General features: G+C 45.2%; 1 protein-coding gene across 1 annotated transcript in view; it reads right to left on the bottom strand.

Moving 5' to 3' along the window:
• Cdh1 (cadherin 1) overlaps positions 1–21,840 on the bottom strand; it is a 69,104-nt gene that overhangs the window by 22,688 nt on the left and 24,576 nt on the right. The window lies entirely within an intron of this gene.

Below are 21,840 nucleotides of genomic sequence, written 5' to 3'. Positions count from 1 at the left end.
TCAAGGCCAGCCTGGTCTACAGAGTGAGTTCCAACGCATTCAGGGCTACACAGTGAAATCCTGACCCCCCCCCAAAAAAAATAAACAAATAGGAAGAAAGAAAACACAACAACAGAGCTTGGAAAGGAACACCTAAAGAATCCAAGAGGACACAGTAAGATCTCTAGACAAATATTTTGTTTTTGTTTTTTTTGTTTGTTCAAGACAGGGACTCACTATGTATCCCAGACTGACCTCAACTCACCATCCTCTTGGCTTGACCTCCTAAGTGCTGGGATTACAGGCATATACCATTCTGGCCAGTTTTAAATAATTTAAAGGGTAGAGCCAAATATAAATAAAAAAAATTTAAATGTGACACAAAGGAGAGGAATTTTGGAAAGGAACTTATATTGCAAGGCTCTACTGAGGTAGAGGTATCTAAGGGGTCCTGAAGGAGTCAGTTTTGCCACTAACATGGCTAAAGAGCTCCAAGTCCAGGACAGTGGTGCGAACTCACTGTCCTGGCTTCTTGGGAGACCGAGGCAGGAGGGATGCTAAAGTTCAGAAGCCAGAAATTTGGGGCAAGCCTAGGCAACACAATAAGACACCCAATATCTTAATAAATAACCTTTTAAAAACAAAGAGAAATGAAGCCAGGCATAGTGGTTCATGCCTGTAATCCTAACACTCAGAAAGCTGAGGCAGGAAGATTGCAGTAACTTTGAGGCCAAGTGAGCTACATAGTGAGTCCTACACTAGCCTGAACTACACAGTCAATCTGTTTCTCAAAAAATAAAAACCAATAAACAGTATAGTTCACGCCTACAGTCGTAGTACTTCAGAGGTGGAGACAGGTGCATCAGAAAACCCTGCCTCAAAAAAAACAAAATCAGGGGTCACTGAGATAGATGACAGGTAAGGGTGCTTGCAGCCAAGCCTAACCTGAGATCAATTGCTAACCCCCACCCCTGAGTGAAAGAACTCAGTCACATGACAAGAGACTGACTTCTGTGAGCTGTCCTCAGATCTCCACAGGCATACACCATGGGACACTCACTCTTTGTAAACAAAGAGAGAAACAATACATTGAAAAGGACAGTTCACGCTGGGCGTTGGTGGCGCATGCCTTTAATCCCAGCACTTGGGAGGCAGAGGCAGGTGGATCTCTGTGAGTTCGAGGCCACCCTGGTCTCCAGAGTGAGTGCCAGGATAGGCTCCAAAGCTACACAGAGAAACCCTGTCTCGGAAAAAAAAAAAAAAAAAAAAAAAAAAAAAAAAGGACAGTTCACAATAAAACTCATAAATTAGCCTACTTTCCACCTTTTCAAACAAGTGCCCATCACTCTTCACAGTGGAATTGCCATTTTGTTTAAGGCTTCTCTTACGAAAATTCTTCCTGTGCCTATTTTACAAAGCAAGGCACCTTTGCTTGTCCACTTTACTTGTCCACTTTGGGCCTGGGGGAAGATACCTGTTTCTGTGATGTTCATTTCTTCCACCAGGGGCCGCCCTTGTAAACATATCTGAAGTGAAAAGCCCTGTCCTTGCCAGAGAAATTTTGTTGGGGGGGATACAGGCACCACCATCAATTCCACTGGCAAAATACTGTCCTTTGACATACATACTTTGGGGTCAAATGATAGTTCCAGAAAGATTTATGTGAATTTATCTGTGTGTGTGTGTGTGTCTGTGTGTCTGTCTGTCTGTCTGTCTGTCTGTCTGACTGTCTGTCTAGTCAACATCTGTGTGGTTCTTCAGATGTTGTCCACCTAGAGTCTCTCATTGGCCTGGAACTCAACAAGCAAGCCTGCCGGGCCAGCAAGCACCAGGACTCCATCTGATGTCTCTGCTTTGTCAGACTTTTTTTTTCCCCCATGGATGTAGCAAGCACTTTACTGACTTGAGGCATCTCCCTAGTTCCCGTATACCACTTTTAAGTCCAAGTTAGGAACCTTTAAAGATGCTTTTAAAGAAACTCTCCCAAGCCACAGCACAAGCAGTGGGGGGCCTGGTCATATTTGGGGGTCATATAAGCAGGAGGAACAGGAGCTGGCTCTGATCCCTTTCCCCAGCCAGGACAAATCTAGGCAGTCAAAATTAACAGGAACAAGACTGAACTTGCCAAGGGTGGTGGCTGGCGAGTGAAAATGGCTTTGCAAATAACTTGGTGCAAGGCATTTAACCTGCTCAAGGCACTTCTTAACAGTGGCTCGTCCTCCCACTTGGAGAAGTGACACCTTCAGTATAACAGAGAGCCCCAACCTCAGTTTCCAGGTGCTGCTTAAGGCTCATTATCTCTCAGTAAAACCAGATCCTCTGGGCTGAGAAATAATTGCAGGAAAGTTGGAGGGGCTCTTCCAGCTTTCTGCAAGTTGCCCAACTCAGCCATGCAATACCAAGATCGGCACATGGAATTGGGTGTGTGCTGGCATTTCCACGTAGAAGGTGCTGAATAAAGAAAGCTGACAGGGGACTGAAGTCAGTCCCATCCACTTTTCGTTAAGGGGCGGTTACCTGCATCAGGTTGTCAGCAGCACATTTAATCACTAAGCCTTTTTTGCCCTCTGACCCTTTATTGTAAGTGTGTGGAGGTCAGAGGGCAGCACTTTGGGGTTAGCTATTTGCTTCCACATTCACATGGGTCCCACATATATGGATATGCCGCTGGCTGCTGAGCCATTTCCCATCTCAAGGTGGGGTGGAACGGGCAACTTCTCCCTGCCCCCCCCCCAGCCTTGCTGAGGCACCATGGGCATAGGCGTTCTTTTCCCTAAATTATACACTGCTCTGTTCAGAGCTGGGTCGCCTCACCCCAAAGTGGGGGCTCCTTCACTGTTATTCAGACCACCCTACCCCCCCCATTGTTGACAACTGATACTGGCCCTCCCTGATGGTGCCTCTATACAGGGGCATTAATGATAACTGGGAAAGAGGAAGAAGACTGATAGAAGTAAGGTTGAGGTGGGCTTTTTTTTTTTTTTTAAATAAAACATATTTTCTTCTGGAGACACAGCTCTAACTGACCTAACACATGCAAGGTTTTGGATTCAATTGCCAACAATGAGGGGCAAGAGATTGGTCTCAAATCCAGCACTTGAAAAGAAAAGTAGATCAGGAAATCAAGGCCAGCCTTGGCTACATGAGACTGCCTCAAACTGCCCACCCAAGAAAGGGGGAATGTGTGTTATTGTTTCTTTGCTGATTACAATTAGAATTAATTCTTTCTTTAAATGACAAAAGCTAGTAAGAATGTCTTTCCAGATGTGTGTCTAATATTCATCAGTAAGCATCCCATCTTCCAGCCCACTTGGAAGAAGTAGTAGTTAAAGGCAGAAAACTCTGGAAGAGACAACTTAAGTGCAATGCAAATAAAGCCCCAGCTGATGAAAGCCTCCGGTGGCAGGGGGGTGACTGAAACTCAGCAACATTCTTTTGTGTAATTCCCATCATGCCAGGACCAGTCTTACTCGAAGGATCCCATTTCTTCTTCCACTGGGGTGGCCGTCACTGGAATGTGAGTGGGTAGAAACAAAGCTCCCACAGAAGTCTCTCTGAACATTACAGAAAATGCTGGGACTGAGGACCAGGGACCTGTCACCAAGGTCAGGTGACCACGGTTGGCTGCTTTAGTAAGTAGTGGGGTGATCCCAATCTCTCAGAAACTACTGTTTGAAAGTAGAGCTCTGCCCACACCACACGTGGGGAAGCGGGAGGTGGGGGGAGGCACAGACACAAGGGACAGCTCTCCCCCACAGAAGTTCCACGGCTAATGCCAAGACCTTGGTGTTTAGCTTTACTTCGATTTAAACATATACATACATGGCTCGAGGTTACAAATGTATGATCAGAAAGGCTTCTGAACTCCTGGAGGCCACGCTGCCACTATGTACCCCAAACTATGGCTGTATTTTCTGACTCAAACACTGAAGGAGGAAGATGGAAAGTTTCACTTGATGGATGAAAGGACTGGAACAGACTGTCTCTCCTTTTGTGGTTCAGTAGAACTTTATCTAAAGTCTCCACAGCACAGATGTCACCACCCAGAAGACATCTCCCCAGGTCCATCATTTTCTTAGATGGCATTGGGTAATGCTGGAATGACCTCCTTTAATGAGTGTCCACAAAATTAGAAAGTACTACAAGCTTGTGAAACCACACTCAGCAGAAGATGTCACCATAGCCGGAAAAATAGGGCAAGGATGAGTTATCCTTGAGTCTGTCTACATCTGGGGCATGTTGCTGAGGAAGCATGGGTTCACTCTGTTAAGTCACTATTTGTGTCCATCTGTGGAGAGCTGTGGATAAGAGTTACAATCTACTTTTTATTAGATACAGCAGTCCTGAGTTAGAGACACCTGATGAAGGGTATACAGTTGGAGATATTTAGCCACTCTTGTTCATAAATGAAATATCTGAGCCACAGAGAGGTTAAGAGATGTGGCCAAGATAGGCATAGCTGAGACGTTACCTTCCCAGGGTTTAACCATCAGGCAGTCTGTCTACACCATGGGACATTTGGCTAGTTGAGTGAAGATTCACTTGAGGTAGCCACAAGGACAAGAATAACAAAAGATCATTCCATAGATATAGACCTCAAAAACACAAGGGTACCCAAAGGATGTTCGGGGGCCACCAAAAAAGGAGGGAGTCTGAAACTAGACTCAAGGACCTTCCACAGAGCTGGGTGTACACACATCTTTGATCCTAGCACCGGAAGGTAGAGGAAAGCAGGAGGATCAAGAGACAACATTCACAAGTTGGAGTCCTGCTTGGGCTCCCAGTGAGGCTGTCTCAGAAACAAAGGAAGCAAGGGATAAATCTCCTCTGAGAAATGCTCAGCAGAGCAGAGAGGAGAACCCAGCAAAAGCAAAGACAAAGGAGAATTCACTCGTTCTGACCTCACTTCTGGGAGTAAACAGGATAAAGGGCAATCCATCATCACCCAGAATGTCCCCAGATATGTGAGGTCATTAGTGCTGACTGTGGACACCTGCCCAGTTTCTACCTGAGCTAATGTGTTTCGAGTTCCACAGTAAACACCAGTGAGTGCCAATCACAACCATCAGGGTGAAAAGTGCCAGTCTCTCATCTTGAGTCAGTCAACAGCCTGGTTAATATTCTCCATCTTGGTGAATGTGGTTAACCACATTCAAGGGTTCGAGTCCCTGCTTTGCTTCTTTCCCACCTACACCAAGTGTTAGTTTCTCCATCTGCAAAAGGCAGGTGTGTGTGCCTCCTTCAGGAATTAAAGGATTCTATCCTCAAAAATGTGCGGGTTTTCTCTTTCCTTGGGGGGGGGGGAGATACCAGGGGTTGACCCTAGGCAAATGCTCTAACACTAAACTATATTCTCAATCCTTTTTATTTTTATTTTGAAACAGGGACTCACTAAGTTGCCTGGGCTGGTTTTGAACTACCTTTGTGGCCTTAGGCAGACTTTGATTTTTTAATCCCATTGCTTTAGCTTCCTGATCAGCTAGGAGTACAGTGTAGCTGAGACTACAGGTCTGTACCACCATGCAAACCACCATAAAAACCAAAAATAACAAAAAAACATAGGAACAGGAGAGATGGCACCATGGTTAAAGAGCTTACTGCTCTTACAAAGGCATGCACATATACATACATTTTTTTAAACTCTGAAAGTTTACCAGGATGGATAAATTATGCCACAGTTACTCATGACTCCACAATAAAAAGGAACCTAATACTAATAAATGCAGCAGCATAGATGTCTAGAAACATTTTCCTTTTGCAGTACTATACAGTCTTGAGCATGCGAGGCCAGCAGTTCAGCTACATTCCCAGCCCTTCCAAAAGCATAGGTAAGCCTTAACAACACTAAGTGTTAATCTACTTATCTCATTATATGACTTCGAAAATTAAGAGGCAGTTGGGTATGGTGGCACAGTCTTTAACCCCAGCACTCAGGAGGCCGAAGCATGTGGATCTCTGAATTCAAGGCCAGCCTGGTCTATAGAGTAAATTACAGGACAGCCAAGGCTACACAGAGAAACTGTCTCAAAAGCTAGAGGCAGAAAGCAGGCCCATGGTGATCTGGGACTGAGATGAAGTAAGTATATTGTTGTCAGTAGATCTAAAGGGGGCTCATGAGTAAGGCAAATCAAAAATTGGATCAGGGTGATGGGTGATCCGCTGAGAATATTTATAAAAATTAACATGCAATTACACTTCGAAAATTGTAAGGTGTGTAAATTACAACTCAATGAACTGGGAGAAATATAGTTATTAGGGTTTCATTTGAGAAGTACCCTGTGAGCCAAGGACTACACACCCAATAATACCATGGCTATGAAAAGTGAAGAAGGAAGGGAGAAGCCACAAACATTTTGTAATTAACAATAATTACAAGAGCAACCAGGAGCCAGGTGTGGTGGCACATGCCTGTAATCCACAAACTTTGGAGGTGGAGGTAAGATCAGGAGATCAAGATCATTGTCATCTTCATAGAATTCAAAGCTAGTCTAGGATGCATGAGACCCTGTCTCAATAAAACAAAACAGGTTGGCCAGAGAGACTGCTAGGCTAGCAATGATGCTTGCAGCCAAGCTGAAGAACTGAGTTCAATCCCTGGGACCCACACGGTGGAAGGAGAGACTCAAATCCCACAAGTTGGTTTATGACCTCTACGTCCCACGACATGTGTGTGTGCACACACACACAGGCAACATAGTAGCAGTCATGATGCTTAGGTATTAAGTGATCCCTCCTGTTGGTTCCTATGCTATTGGGGAGCCAGTAGGGTTTTTTGGTTTGTTTTGGTTTTTGGTTTTTCGAGACAGGGTTTCTCTGTGTAGTTTTGGAGCCTATCCTGGCACTCGCTTTGTAGTAGACCAGGCTGGCCTCGAACTCACAGAGATCCTCCTGCCTGAATTAAAGGCGTGCACCAACACCTGGCTTAAGGTTGGGTTTTCTTTTTTTTTTTTTTTTAGATTTTACTTATTTATCATGTATACAACATTCTGCTTCCATGTATATCTGCACACCAGAAGAGGGCACCAGATCTCATTACAGATGGTTGTGAGCCACCGTGTGGTTGCTGGGAATTGAACTCAGGACCTCTGGAAGAGCAGTCGGTGCTCTTAACCTCTGAGCCATCTCTCCAGCCCCAAGGTTGGGTTTTCAAATCAATTTTTTGCTGGTGGCAGGTGAGAGCCACAGAGCCAGCCAACCCTTGATCGAGGGTCACATTTCCCAAGCACAAGAGAACACAGAAATGCCCAAAGCCCATGTGAGAACATGAAAAGCTGCCACAGAATTCAGAAGTTTTGTTTGAGACAGCCTGTGTTGTGCAGGCTGGTCTTTAACTCCTGAACTCAGGTGGTTCTCCTGCCTCAAGCTCTAGAGTGACTGAGACTCCAGGAAATCCAGAATATTTGGTTCACTCAATAACTCAAGAATAAGATCTGAAAATCTCTTCTGTAGAGAGTGAACAGGAGGCCAACCCTCTCACCAAACGTAGGCTGTGCTGCCTCCGTCCTTCAAACAAAACTCCTAAACAAACCCGAAGAATGGCTAGAGGTCCAAGCTGCAGGGGGAGGCACTTCTCAGTCTCTAGGTCACATGCACCAGCAGATGACTCTATGACAAGCGCCCACTTGTCCACCAGAGCTTACAAGAGGCAGCTTTTTCTTTAATGGATACTAGAATCCTTTTTCATTATCCAGAACAAGCAAGTATTGATGGGAAAGACAGCTGCTTCCAAGAGTGTTTGCTAACCCCTGCTCAGCCTGCCTAAAAAGGTAATTACTCAGGAAGTAAACCCCACAACAATGCCAGGTCCCTTAGAGAGGGTAGGGGAGAGTGTCTCAATTTGGGGTGCTTATTCTAAGAATTCCAAGTAAAAAAACATGAAAAGAGGAAATGAAGAGCAACAGATATAACTCAGTGGTAAAGTGCTTACTAGCTTGCCAGAGGTTCCGGGTTCAAACCTCAGTACCACAAGAAGGGCGGGGTTGGGGTGGTGGGGTGGAGTGGGGTTAAGAACAACAACTAGTAGTGATCTTGGTGATTCCAGCAATTTTGGAAGGCAGAGGCAGGGTGAGTCTGAAACCAGCTGGGCTCTACAGTAACACTCTAACAATAACAATTAACAGTGATTTGGGGAGAAAAAAAAATATAGCATAAAGTTATCAGATGCAGGCTTCAGTATACAAAAGAGTACAGCCACAGGTCACATTCTCAAGATGCCATAGTATGAGTGCTGTGACACCTGCCCTAGCCCACCTTCTCTAACCTTTTACCTCCATGGCTGCAGCTCTTTCAAAAGACTCCATTATCCATTTACCTGGTGTGCTCCCGGTTTCCACTTTCCACTGTGATCAAGACTTAGAAACTTGCACACATGCAAATTCCCATTTAAGGTTCCTTACTAAGCTATTGTTTGCAATGCACAAGCATGGGACCCAACCCAAGTATCCTCAGGGCAGAATTAACTAAATAAATGATGGTGTTTTCTTGGGGCAAAATACTATGTAGCTATAAAACAAATAAAGCGGCTTATACCTGGTTGTTGAAATAACATCAATACATTATGTTAGGGCTGGGCACAGTGGCTCATACCTGAAGTGCCAGCAATAGGAAAGTTGAAGCAGGAAGCACATTGTCAATAGTTCCAGGTCAGCGTGGACTACAGTGAACTCCAGGCCAGCCTAACCTAATAGAATGATACCTTATCTCAATAAACAAACAGCAAAATTATGGATATTTTTGCAAATGCTCAGGACTTGGGAGCAAGTCACAGGTCAATCAGAAGGTCACACATGCCAACCCCCTGAGGATACTTTCCCAAGAATTTGTGCATCACAGGACCTGGGAACCTTTGTAGGGGTTGCTACAGTTGTGAGGCAGGTAAAGGATGAGTGGCATATGAGTGAAAGAGGAAGGGGTGCGGTAGGCAGCTGCTCACTGTCTAGAGAGAAGCATGACAGAAACCAAGTCTAGTGGCTCCATCCTCCCCAACAGCAGGTTGTTCAAGTTCCCAGCATCTTCCTAGGTGAGCCTTCTCATCTCTAACTTATACACAGAGATTGAACTGAACTAGCATAGATGTGGGCTCAAAGGCCTAGGGTGCTGCAACAAGCTCCTATTAGTATGTTTTTTCTTTTTCTTTTTTCTTTTTTTAGACAGAATCTCACTATGTAGCCAGGTTGGCCTTGAACTCTCAATATTTCTGCCTCCTACCTCTGTCTCCCAAGTTACAGGATTATGAAAATGCACTACCATATCTGGCTCAGTACAATGGTTGGAGGCCATGCTTATAGAGCTTATATGTGTCAATCCTTTCTGCCTACAAAACCCATTTATAAGACTTCATTCCATAAGACTCAGACACTTGCCCAAAAGAGTAGCTGAACAAAGAATTTGGGGCAGGCCAGTCTGTTCTCAATAGCAAAAGACGTAGTAGTAAACAAAGCCAGGCAGTGGTGGCGCACGCCTTTAGTCCCAGCCCTTGGGAGGCAGAGGCAGGTGGATCTCTATGAGTTCGAGGCCAGCCTGGTCTACAAGAGCTAGTTCCAGGACAGCCTCCAAAGCCACAGAGAAACCCTGTCTCAAAAAACAAAACAAACCAAAAAAGATATAGTAAACAGAATGACAACAGGCTTGCACTCAATAGAAAAGGATGCGGAAACCAAAAGGTGGCAGTTAGGGCATGGTGGCAAATGCCTTTACTCTCAGGACGCAAGCAGAAGAAGCCTAGTCTGCATAGTGAGTTCCAGGATAGCCAGGGCTAACATAGAAAGACCCTATCTCAACAAAACAAAACAAAACAAAACAAAACAAAACAAAACAAAGAACAAGGGTGAATGGTGGTGCATGCCTTTAATCCCAGGCCAGTGGCAGTATAGTCAAGGCTACACAGTGAAACCCTGTCTTGAAAAACATAACAAAAACAAACAAGCAAGCTGGGTGTAACTCAACAAAACACTTCCCTAGCATGAAGGAGGCCCAAAGGGCCTTTTCTGTATAGTTTAAATTGGTTTGTTTGGGGCTGGGGGTATGGCTCAGTGGGTAAGAGCACTTGCTCTGCAAGTCAGAGGGCCTGAGTTTGAATGCCCATCACCCACATAAAGAGCTGGGATACCTGTGCATGCCTGTGACCCCAGCATTAGAGTGGACAGAGGCTGTCAGGTCCAGAGCTCACTGACCACCACCCAGCCAGCCTCACCTACACATTTTACATTTAGAGAGAACCTTTAATAAGGCTAAAAATAAGGAATAAGGAATACAGAAAGACACCTGATGTCCTACAGCTGGCCTCCATGTGTGCAAGCATGGGCACACGGGTCCACTCTCATGTGCATGCATCATACACTACATGAACACACAATTTAAATAAGCAAATGGATTATTTGTTTTCCTGTCTCTAATAAGAGCTGAACTGAAAGAGGAACCTGTGTTTAGTTGACTGTAGCCAACAGCAACCATCGTGAGTGACATAACTTCCAAAACCCTGAATGTGCATCTCAGATGCATTATCGAGTAAAGACACTCAGGACATGGGAGCCTGTGGGTCTGTCTGATTCTTTGTGGTTTGATAAGAACACTCTCAGGGTTGCAATCTAACAACATAAATGATAGATGATGTTTTTCTCCTTCCAAGAGTCAAAGAGGGACTTTGACCCCTGGAGCTGGTCCCAAGGCAAAGGGGTAAGGATAGTAAGTGGCCTCTGCAAAGGGAGAGACAGAAAGGGAGAAGAACCAGTAATGATAGGATTATGTTGCTGACTCCATGGAGAAGGACCAGTCACAAGGGCACCAGAGACTAAGATAAAGACCAACAGAGACCAGTAACAGAGACAGCCAGGATCAGAGTGATTCCTGTGCTGAAAGCTAACTTCTCATTGAACCAGACTCCTCCTGAGGGCCCCTTGCTCTGTTAGCACAGGTGGCTCCACCAGATGCCACCACTTCAGGGCACTGCTAGTTGGTGTGTAAACACAGAATCTGGATAAATCTGGACTTCGGCCTAAACTGTGTGTCTCTAGCTGTGGGACTACCAGGAAAATTCATGCATCCTCTTTCAAAAACAAATGTTTGGATACAGTAGCCCATGCATTGGGGAGGCTAAGCCAAGAGAATTCATTCCAGTTTGAGGACAACCAGGCTACATAAAACAAAAATAAACACAATGGCTGTGCATGAGTTTTTGTCTGTAACCCTACTCCCAGGAGGCGAAAGCACAGGAAGATTGCCACAAGCTTGAGGAAGCCTGGACTGTATGGTGAATTCCAGGCCAGCCTAAGCTACAGAGTAAGATTGTTTCAGAACAACAAAAAGGATCTCTTCATCTCATAGACTCCATAGGAAAATCTGAATCGAGGTCCTGTGACATGAGCTACCAAGTATTGATCTTGTTATTGCATTTCAGTGGCCCAATTTGCAGAACTAGAATCATCTGCAGCAGTTCAAAGGCCACTCTGCAGGGAAGGTGGCTGAGCAGGCTCTAAGGAAAGCCGAACTTTCTGAGGATGCTGGGATGCCAGCAGGGCTCCCTGGCCTCTGAGCTCACCCTCAGTGTTGGTCATCCCTGCCTACAGGTGTGGCCACCCCTGCCTGTGGCAGGGGTGTCTACACAGCTCTGCTTTGGGGAACCTGATCCTTCCCTACCCCTCCTCATCAAAGCTTTGTTTGGTACTACAGGGAACAGTGTCTATCCATGCCAGCCACTCCCTTTCCAGACCTCTTGGAAACACATCTGTGATCATAAAAGGAAGTGTCCTGGGTAGCTGTCCTGCTTTCCTGACCCCTCCCTAAAGCCTCGGGAGTGAGTTGAGCCAGGGTTTTCTTAGGTTGGTGAGAGGGCATCAGAGAAGGTGTAAGACCCTAGAATGGTAAGGACATGGATGCCATTGGAGACTCCATAGCCTTGAACTGATGATTCTCTGGAGGGTCTCAGACTCTCAGAAGGGATCTCTGCATATATCCATAATGGGTTAAAATGGACAGTTAGGGGACTGGAGAGATGGCTCAAAGATCATTCAGTGTGTACTGCTCTTCCAGGACCAGAGTTGGGTTCCCAACACCATGGTAGGTGGCTCACAACCAGCCATAATGACAACCCCCTAGCCTTTGTGAGCATCAGCACACATGTACACAGATGCACATATACACAAAGTAAATTTTTAAAATGGGATGTTGTGATGTTTAAGATAGGGGTGGGGTGAGAAAATGCTGGAGACCCCACCGTGGCCACAATTTCCAATACCTCCACCCTTTAAGCACCTGCAGATAAATCCCTCAGAGCCCTCAACATTGCTTTGAATTCCAGATGCGGACAGTCTGTCGTCAAACAAACCACTAGTGCAGCCCATGGCATCCCACAGGGCAGGAAGAAGACAAAAGTGCTGATGGGGCAGATGGTGCTTGCACAAGACCTTTGGGGGACTTGGACCCTGCAGGACAGTGCTGGTTCTGAGAATTGTGACTAAGTTGGCTTCACACCTTGGCATTGTTGGCTCTGGCAAAACTTAAAAAGGCCATCTGGATATTCCCAACGGCCTTCATTTGCTTAAGTAAAACCAAAGCCTTTGGGTGTGATTCCCAGAGAAAGCCCTAGCTTCTAACAAGATAGACAGATTGGGTGGGGGTAGGGGTCTGTCCCACAGGACAAAGCCTTTCTTCAATCAGTCCCACAAAAACCATGCATTAACCGTGTGTGCCAGCTTTAAATACCTTCATTCTTAATGGATCCCTTTGCTGACTGGGCACTTCAGGCCAGTCAGTCTCAAGCTTTCTTTCTTAAACACCCTCTCAAGCCATCATCATAGGCTCATCTGGAAACCGGCTGGCATGAGCCTGCCTTCTGATTAGACTCAACATGTCCATTTCCCCCAACAGGCAGGTAGCTGAGGCTTCTCAGAAAGCTTTCTGGCTTTCAGAAGGCTGCAAACCAAAGTTCCTTACAGGAGGTAGGGCCAGCAAGACTCACTGGATGAGGTCATTTACTGAAAGCTAGGGCAGGTTGGACTGTTGGCTCACACCTGTAATTCCAACTCTGGCTAAGAATTTGTGATTACTCTGGACTACATAGTGAGTTCAAAGCTAGTCTAGGCTACATAGTGAGAACCTATCTCAAAAGGAAAAAAGGGAAACAAAAGCAAGGGCTGGCAAGATGGCTCGACAAGTAAGGATAAGTGAGGTCAAGCCAGACGGCAGAACTAAATTTTCTGACACAACGTGGTGCATGTACACGTATACACACAAAAGTAAATAAAGTACAACATTTAAAAGTTAATAGTATTTGAGCCGGGCGGTGGTAGTGCACGCCTTTAGTCCCAGCACTTGGGAGGCAGAGGCAGGCAGATCTCTGTGAGTTCAAATGCTCCAAAGCTAGAGAAACCCTGTCTCAAAAAACCAAAAAGGAAAAAAAGTTAATGGCATTAAAAAAATTAAAATTATTACTAGAACATAAAATCCACTACTTAAAGTATATTTCAATGGCACCAATCACCAGTTTCTACTTCTGGAAACCTGGCCACTCCACTTAGGCAACTCTGAGACCACAGACAGTCTCCTCCCACCCCCTGAAGCCATTCATCCACTATCTGTTCCTCTGCCTACCCTGGGCATTTCATGAACAAATGATGCCTGACTTACATGTTTTTATTCCTATGATGGTTCAAAATCAAGTAATACATACATGTTTGATAGAAATCATACAGTAAGGTTTGGGTGTGGGTCCTGGGCTAGCAGCATGCAGCGCTCTGCCACTCAGGAGGGTGCTGTGTTCCTAAACCATTTGGCAAGCTACATGTTGATAACTGACCCTCCAATTTACCAGGACAGCATCCATTGTGAGTCAAGGAGCTATGATATGAAGAGTCAGGTGTCCCACTCTCACTCAGTAGGATGTTTTCTGTTTGTTTTGTTTTTGTCTCGCTATGTCATTGGTTGGCTTTGAATTGCCTATGTGACCCAGGTTAGTCTTAAACTCAATCCTGCCTCAGCTTCCTAAAAGGCTGGGATTACAGACATGCATATAGTTCCATGCATAGTACTGCAAATAGCTTTCTTAGGGTGTGGTGTGTGTGTTCCTATGTGAGCAGATATTTATGTTTAGGCAGAAATAAATACTAAGTACCTCCTCCTATCACTCTCTACCTTTTGAGACTGTGTCTTGTATAGCCCAGGCTGGATATGCAGCCAAAGATGACCTTACGCTGGGATTACAGGCATGTGCCACCATGCCCAGTTTATACAGTGTCAGGGACCAAATCCATGATTTCATTCATAGCAGACAAGTACTATACCAATGGAGCTACACTCAAGTGTCTGTCTTGCTTTTTATTGTTGTCTTTTAGATACAGACTTTCTGTGTAGCCCTGGATAGTCTGGAACTCATTCTGTGGAACTCAAACTTCCAACACTCCTCCAGCCTCTGCTTCCTGAGTACTAGGATTACAGGTCTATGGCACCAACCTAGATGCTAACAATCCCATCACACACAAAGCCAAAGCAGGAGAACTATCAGAGGTTCGAGGCCACCTAGTCTGTATAGTTGAGTTCCAGACCTGCCAGAGAAACAACACTCTCTACTAAATCCCCACTTGGAGGAAAGAAGTCTGTAGAGCATGGGTAGCATAAGAGAAGGGTGTAGATCTGAGCTTATGCGTCTTGACCCTCCAACTCCAACCATGCCTAACTCCAGCATCTACCCTAAAACCTTTCCCTCCTTATGAAAGCAGCACGCAGACACCATCAAAACCTTCAGATCCAAAAATGCCATCTTACTGGGTGGTGGTGGGGGGGGGCAGTGGATATGTCTTTTAAGCTCTGTCTGTGGCTGTTGTGTGAAAGGATATAGCTTATATGAAATCCAACACTAGAATCTTGACTCCTATAATTCAGTAAGATACTTCCAGGCTCATACCCCCATGTGGGAAAACAAAGAGGGTGGCAGGCTGATCAAAGGCAAGGCACTCCTCTTCTTTACACTCTCCATTGTAGAATCAGACAGAGGTCATGTCTGAAATGCCTGGCCATTTAAGAGCCTACACTAAATAAAACATTCTTAGCCAGGCAGTAGTGGTACACGCCTTTAATCCCAGCACTCGGGAGGCAGAGGCAGGCGGATCTCTGTGACTTCGAGACCAGCCTGGTCTACAACCTCCAAATCCACAGAGAAACCTGTCTCGAAAAAACATTCTTGGAGTTTTTGAATAAGGACTAGACATCAGATGATACTGTAAATTTCTTGCCTGTGAGGATGGTGTCATGGTTCAGAAGGAGCACCCTGTCTTTTGGAAAGTAGAGCTCAAATAGCTAGATGGCTTGAAGCACACTGTTTTCCTAAAACTGACTCAAACATTGTTTTGTATTGCACATGTTGTGACTGCAGAGATGTCTCAGCAGTCAAGAGTGTGCAATGTTCTTGCAGAGGACTCAAGTTTGGTTCCCAGCACCCATGTTAGGTGACTCACAACTATATGTAACTCAGTTCCAGGAGATCTGACACCCTCTTCTGACTTCCATAGGAACCTGCACATGTTCATAGCCACACACATACACGTGATTTAAAAAATAAGATTAGCCAGGTGTAGTGTTGAATGCCTTTAATTCCAACACTTGGGAAGCAGAAGCAGGCTGATCTGAGTTCAAGGCCAGCCTGCTCTATGGAGTGAGTTCCAGGACAGCTGGGGCTGCACTGAGAAACCCCATCTCAAAAAACCAAAATGTAAATTAATTTATTTAATTGAAATAAAATTTTCAAGATTTATTACTATGCACACAGGCACAGTGCTCTGCCTGCACGTATGCCTGCAGGCCAGAAGAGGGCACCAGATCTCACTCACTACAGATGGTTATGAGCCACCATGTGATTGCTGGGAACTGAACTCAGCCAGCTGCTGAAGAACAGCCAGTGCTCTGAGCTGTCTCTCCAGCCCCTAATTGAAATAACTTGAAAAAAATTCAACTTGCTTAAATGATAGCACATGATGCTTCAATACACATTGTGTGATACTCAACTCAAATACCCTTATCTATTCAGGGTACCCCTACCTACCACCTCAAACATTTATTGCTCCTTTATAGGGAAGTGCTTCTAGCTTCATCTGAAACGCACGGACCATTCTCAGCATCTGTAGTCACACTCCTGTGATTGGAAATCCTGAACTTACTTCTACCTGGCTGTAAGGGGCCTCCTGACCCACTTTCCCCATCCTGCTAACCTCCTCCTCCTCCTCCTAGCCTCTGGGAAGCACTTTGTGAGCACTTGCAAATCACTGACACAAAGCAACAAGCTTTGTAGAATGAACTGTAAAATGAGGTGGCTCCTTGCACTTCTGAAAAGGTTTTTACAGCTGAAACATTTGGGGATAAGGGAAGATCCTACAATAGGTACACAAAGTAACCATCCAACCAAGTACACACTGAGAACAAGATGGAGGCTGACATCCTTCTGGTTCACCCACTTCAAGGGCATCTACTCTGCACTGGGCATCTTCCCTATGCCCTCATTGCCCTCCAGCTGCCTCCAGCTGCATAGAGACTTACTTGAATACAAAATGGCAGGCTTCTACTTCAACTGCAGAAGATCTAAGCTACACTGATCACTGCAATGCCAGCACTGGCAAGGTAAGAAAAGTAGCGAGGTTGAATTCACATCTAGCCTGTTCAAGCAAGCACCTGTCTCAAAAAAAAAAAAAAAAAAAAAAAAAAAAAGCAAAAGAGCTGGGCATGGTGGCACAAACCTTTAATCTCAGTACTGGGGAGGGAGAGGCAGGCCAGCATGGTCTACAGTGAGAGTTCCAGGACTAGCCAGGGCTACACAGAGAGACCCTAACTCAAAATAATAAGATGTCACGGTGAAACTCACCATTATGGGCCGGACAGTGGTGGCGCATGCTTTTAATCCCAGCACTCGGGAGGCAGAGTTTGAGATCAACCTGGCCTACAAGAACTAGTTCCAGGACAGCCTTCAAAGCCACAGAGAAACCCTGCCTCGAAACCTCCCCCCAAAAATAGAAAGGAAGGAAGGAAGAAAAGGGGGTGGATATGTAAATGAGTAGTAATTAAATAAAAGGAAAGAAAAAAGAAACTCACCATTATGTATAATTAATACATATTAATAAAAACAAGAAAACTCTTATAATGGAGAAATAATTGTATTAGGAGCTATCACTTTATTCCCAGCCCTCTATAACTTTTTAAAAACGTTGACTTATTATTTATTGTGGGTGTGCTGCAGTGCACCTGTGCAGGTCAGTTCTCTCCTTCCACAGCATGGTGCACAGAAACTGAACTCAGTGTTGGCCACAGTGCTTTTACTTTCGCTGAGTCATCTTGACAGCCCTGCTCTTTTAAGTGTGGTCTGGAAACTGAACTCATGTCTTTGAACTTACAAGGTACGAATTTTATTGACTGAACTACACCCCCAGCTACATATTTCTCTAAATGTCCTTCTAGCTGGAGTGGTAGCCCACAGCTTTAACCCTAGTACTTAGGAGGCAGAAACAGGCACATATCTCAGTTCCAGGTAAGCCCTTGTATACATGAATTCCAGGACAGTCAGGGCTATACAGAGAAACCCTGCCTCAAAACACACACACACACACACACCATGAAAAAAGGTCCTCTTAACTCACCTATTTCAGAAACCTAATCCCTATCTCCTGTAGACTGATTTCCACAAATACGAATAGGAAGGGCTCTGTGACAGTCATTACATGTTGAGGAAAATCCCAATTTAAGCCAAGCTCTGCCACCTCTCCACTGAGTAATCCTGTCCGGGGCCACCCCTTTACTTCTCAGAATCTCAGTTCACTGCAAGATGGAAATAAAGCTCTTTTACAGCATCTGCTTGGAAAATGAACATTCCTTCCATCGCAAGGGGCGACTTAAGCATAGCCCAGAGATCTACCTCACTTAAAAGCATAGTCCAGAGGTCTATTTTGCTCATGGGTGTGATTTCTTCTACAAGAAACACCAGGTGAATACTGAAAATTATAACCAGCTGTAGCATACGCAGCCTTAGTTCCTGAGGTGCACTATTCACCACACCCACTCACATCTGGGACTAGAACTTTCCATCAGATCTCTGATAACCCTTGTCCCAGCCTTAGCTACACAGTAACACCTATAGAACGCATACAAAATCCTTGTAAGGTATCGTGTTGAAGTGTGGTGTTTTTTTCTGCTTTGCCTTTTGAAGAGGTGGGGGATCTGGAGGCCTGACATGATGGCACGTATCTTTAGTCCCATCTCATGAAAGGCAGAGGCAGCAGAGGGAATCTCTATGAGTTCAAGGCCTAAAGAGTTCCAGCACAGACCTTGTCTCAGAGAAAGACACACACACACACACACACACACACACACACACACATACACACGGGGGGGGGGGGGGCGGGGGGGGCAGAGACTCGGGGTCCTGCTATGTTGCCCAGTCTTCACTTGATTCTACCTCAGATCCATGAAAAACTAAGACTATAGGTACCACCCCACACCTGCCTTCTACAAGCTGATGGAATGTATGAATGCCAACCCCCAAACCTCATTTTCCCACAGTCCAGTGGCTTGTTTCGGTTAATTTCCATAGGGACTTTTAAGGAAGCTGTATCAGGTTTCAGTAGAATGAACCATAGTTCCTAACTTGAGACAAAGCTTAGTGTATAAAAGAGGCTTATCGAGGGCTGGGAATGCACTCAATGGTACGACACAGGCACATTATGTGGGGAGGAACTGGGTTAAGTACCCAGCACTGTCACAAGAGGCAAAGTGAAAGTTAGGGTTGACACTGTATGTAAACCTACACGCCCAGCTACTCCAGGGGCAGGCATTGGATGAGTCCAAATCCCTATCCAGCCTAGGCTACAGAGTGAGCAAGGCCAGCCTAGAAAACTGAGTGAGACAAAGGGGAGTGGGATGGGGATGTAGTTTAGTGGTCAAGCACTTGTTGAGCTTGAATAAGGCTCTGCTGCATTCAATTATCAGAACTTGGGTGAGGGGCACCTTAGTGAATAGTTACTGAACCTGCCTTCAAAGGTCTGTGGCTTAATCACCTTAGTGAACTGATTAAGAGGTTGGGATGGAATAGCAACTATCAAAATCCCAAGCTGGAAATGAAGCTTCAGGACTTTGGAGACACACATGGCACTGAGCCTGTTAGCAAGTGTTGTCTGGTCAGGTGCAAAGAAAGCAAGAACACCACTGGGTGGTGGTACACGCCTTTAATCTCCCAGCCCTCGGAAGGCAGAGGTGAGTTCCAGGACAGGCTCCAAAGCTACACAGAGAAACCCTGTCTTGAAAAAACAAAAAAAAAAAAAAAAAAAAAAAGAAGAAGAAGAAGAAGAAGAAGAAGAAGAAGAAGAAGAAGCAAGGAAGGAAGGAAACCAAAATACAGAGCCAACTTCATGATACTGGGCCTAGAGTCTGTGTCCTCATCTCAGGACCACGGCAAGGGCTATCAATTGACTAAAGCTCAGCTCAAAGGTCAACTGACCTGAGTTTAAATCTCGGGTCCACTTACTACCCAGTCTCTATATATCACTTAACTCTTCTGCCTCCATTTCCTCAGCTATAGACCAAAATGGGCTAGGGTTGGTGGCTGTCACCTATAATCCTAGCACTTGGGAGGACTGGAGAGTCTAGACTCTGTCTCAAAAAAACAGAATCAAGGCTTGGCATGGTAACACACACCTTTCATCCCAGCTCTCAGGAGACATAAACAGGTAGATCTCTAAGTTCAGGGTCAACCTGGTCTATGAGTTCCAGGACAGCCTGGACTACAGAAAAAGACCCTGTCTCAAGAACAAACCAACAAACAAAAAAACCCGTGTCAGTGTCTCACTACCACCATATGGTTGGCCAGAAGGAAGAAGAATTCAGTTTGAACAGCTCTTGTGGAAGCTGATAGATACAGAAGCAATTACCACTTTTTGGGAAAGAGCTCTGACCCCTGGGTAGCCCTCTGACCTTATTTCCATGCCTGTACACCTACAGACCCACAAGGATCTCAGCCGCACAAGCTTCTTCCTTCTCGGTACACTCAGCTTATTCTGTCTCAAGACTCCCTGTCCTGGGTATCACCTATCAGAACCTTCTCCCCGCCCCCCCCACCGCCGCCCCCCCTCCCCCCCGTTCTTTTCATGGAGTCCTTCCTGCAGAGCACTCTTGACCCCAGGACTGCCCTTAGCCACTGGAATATTTCCCTCCCCAATTTTCTAAAGGGGGAGATGAACAGTATTTTTCTTATGTTCAGATTTTTTACTTTTATTTATTTATTTATTTTTATTTTTTATTTTTTTGCAAGACAGGGTTTCTCTGTGTAACAGTCCTGACTGTTGTGGAACTCGCTCTGTAGACCAGGTTGCCCTTGAACTCACAGAGATCTGCCTGCCTCTGCTTCCTAAGTGTCAGGATTAAAGGCGTGTGTCACCAAGCCCTGATTTATATTTGAGTTTTTAAAAATCTCTGGCTGCTGCTTGAAGTGGTGGCACACGCCTTTAATCCCAGCACTTAGGAGGCAAAGACAGGTGGATCTCTATGCCTTGGAGGCCAACCTGGTGTCTGCAGGCCAGCTAGGGATACACAGATTCACTATGGCTGGGCACAGTTTGACTGAGACAGAAGTTCAAAGCCTATCTGGGCTATGCCAAGACTGTTTAAAAAAAAAAAGAGGGGAGGAAGGAAAAAACAATACCTACTGTCTATGTGGTTATGTGATTGTGTCTATTGAAACCTAAATGTATGGCCTGGGAGGATAAACTATCTTCAATATAAAATTCTGTTTACTAGGCAGAAGCAGCAGCTAGTGGGCCATGGCACTACTGAAAGACATCTTATCATGAGCTTCCTCAAAAGACAGCAAGCAGCCCAACCAACAGCAGATACAAAATGACTGTCATTTTGAACTACACATAGACTCATTTAAACTATCTGTAAGGCATTTGTAGGGGCCTACTAGTAGTTGTTATTGGTATATAAATATAATAGAACTAGAAATAAAAGAAATATCTATGTATGACCGAGCAGTGGTTGCACACTCCTTTAATCCCAGCACTTAGGAGGCAGAAACAGGTGGATCTCTGTGAGTTTGGGGCCAGCCTGGTCTACAGAGTGAGTTCCAGGACAGCCAGCCACATATAGTAAAGTAATCCAATCCATCCATGTATCTGGAGACTGGGTGGTAGAACACTTGCTTGGTATGTGTAGCAAATAAGATGCTGGGTTCAATCCCTAGCACCTAACTCAGTGGGGGGAGGGGAAAGTTAACTGAAAATCTACCATCTGAGGCAGCATTCTGAGCACTGCAAGTACAGCAACGAACAATATAGAGTAGGTAGGCTGCACCTTCAAGGAGCCTACGTTGGTGGGGAGGGGTCCTGGAGGGTAGAAGGAACAAGCAAATAGTATAGTAAAGACTATGAAAAAGGAATTGTATATTTTACTATGAAGTGGACTCCAATATGGGGAATCTCTAGTAGCAAGTTATAATGAGCTAGTATACCAGGGCAAAGGTGCCCAGCAGAGGGAATAGTAAGCCCCTGAGGCAGCAGAGTGATGGATAACAAATAACATTAATCTCCACCACTACATGTTGTTAAGCTACGACTTTATATTGCACTATACAAGGAGGATCTTACTCCTAGGGGGACAGATGCAAAAACACTTCTCATGGAGCTATGTAGTTGGTGACTCACATGACTGAAGTCTTCATTCCCTTACATACCTACATTGTGTAATGTTGTCCCCACAAGTATTGGCTGTCTAATAAAGACAATTGCAAATGGGAGGTCTAGCACATTAAGAGACAGTGCTGGAACTGCAGCGAAGCCAGGGCTCTCTAGAGGAGCCAGACGCCCCACTAATGCCCAAAACATTGAAGCCCAGCTGTAG

The sequence above is a fragment of the Cricetulus griseus genome, chromosome 3, assembly GCF_003668045.3.
Source record: "Cricetulus griseus strain 17A/GY chromosome 3, alternate assembly CriGri-PICRH-1.0, whole genome shotgun sequence".
Taxonomy (NCBI): Eukaryota; Metazoa; Chordata; class Mammalia; order Rodentia; family Cricetidae; genus Cricetulus; species Cricetulus griseus.
This window is presented reverse-complemented; position numbering and strand designations above follow the sequence as displayed.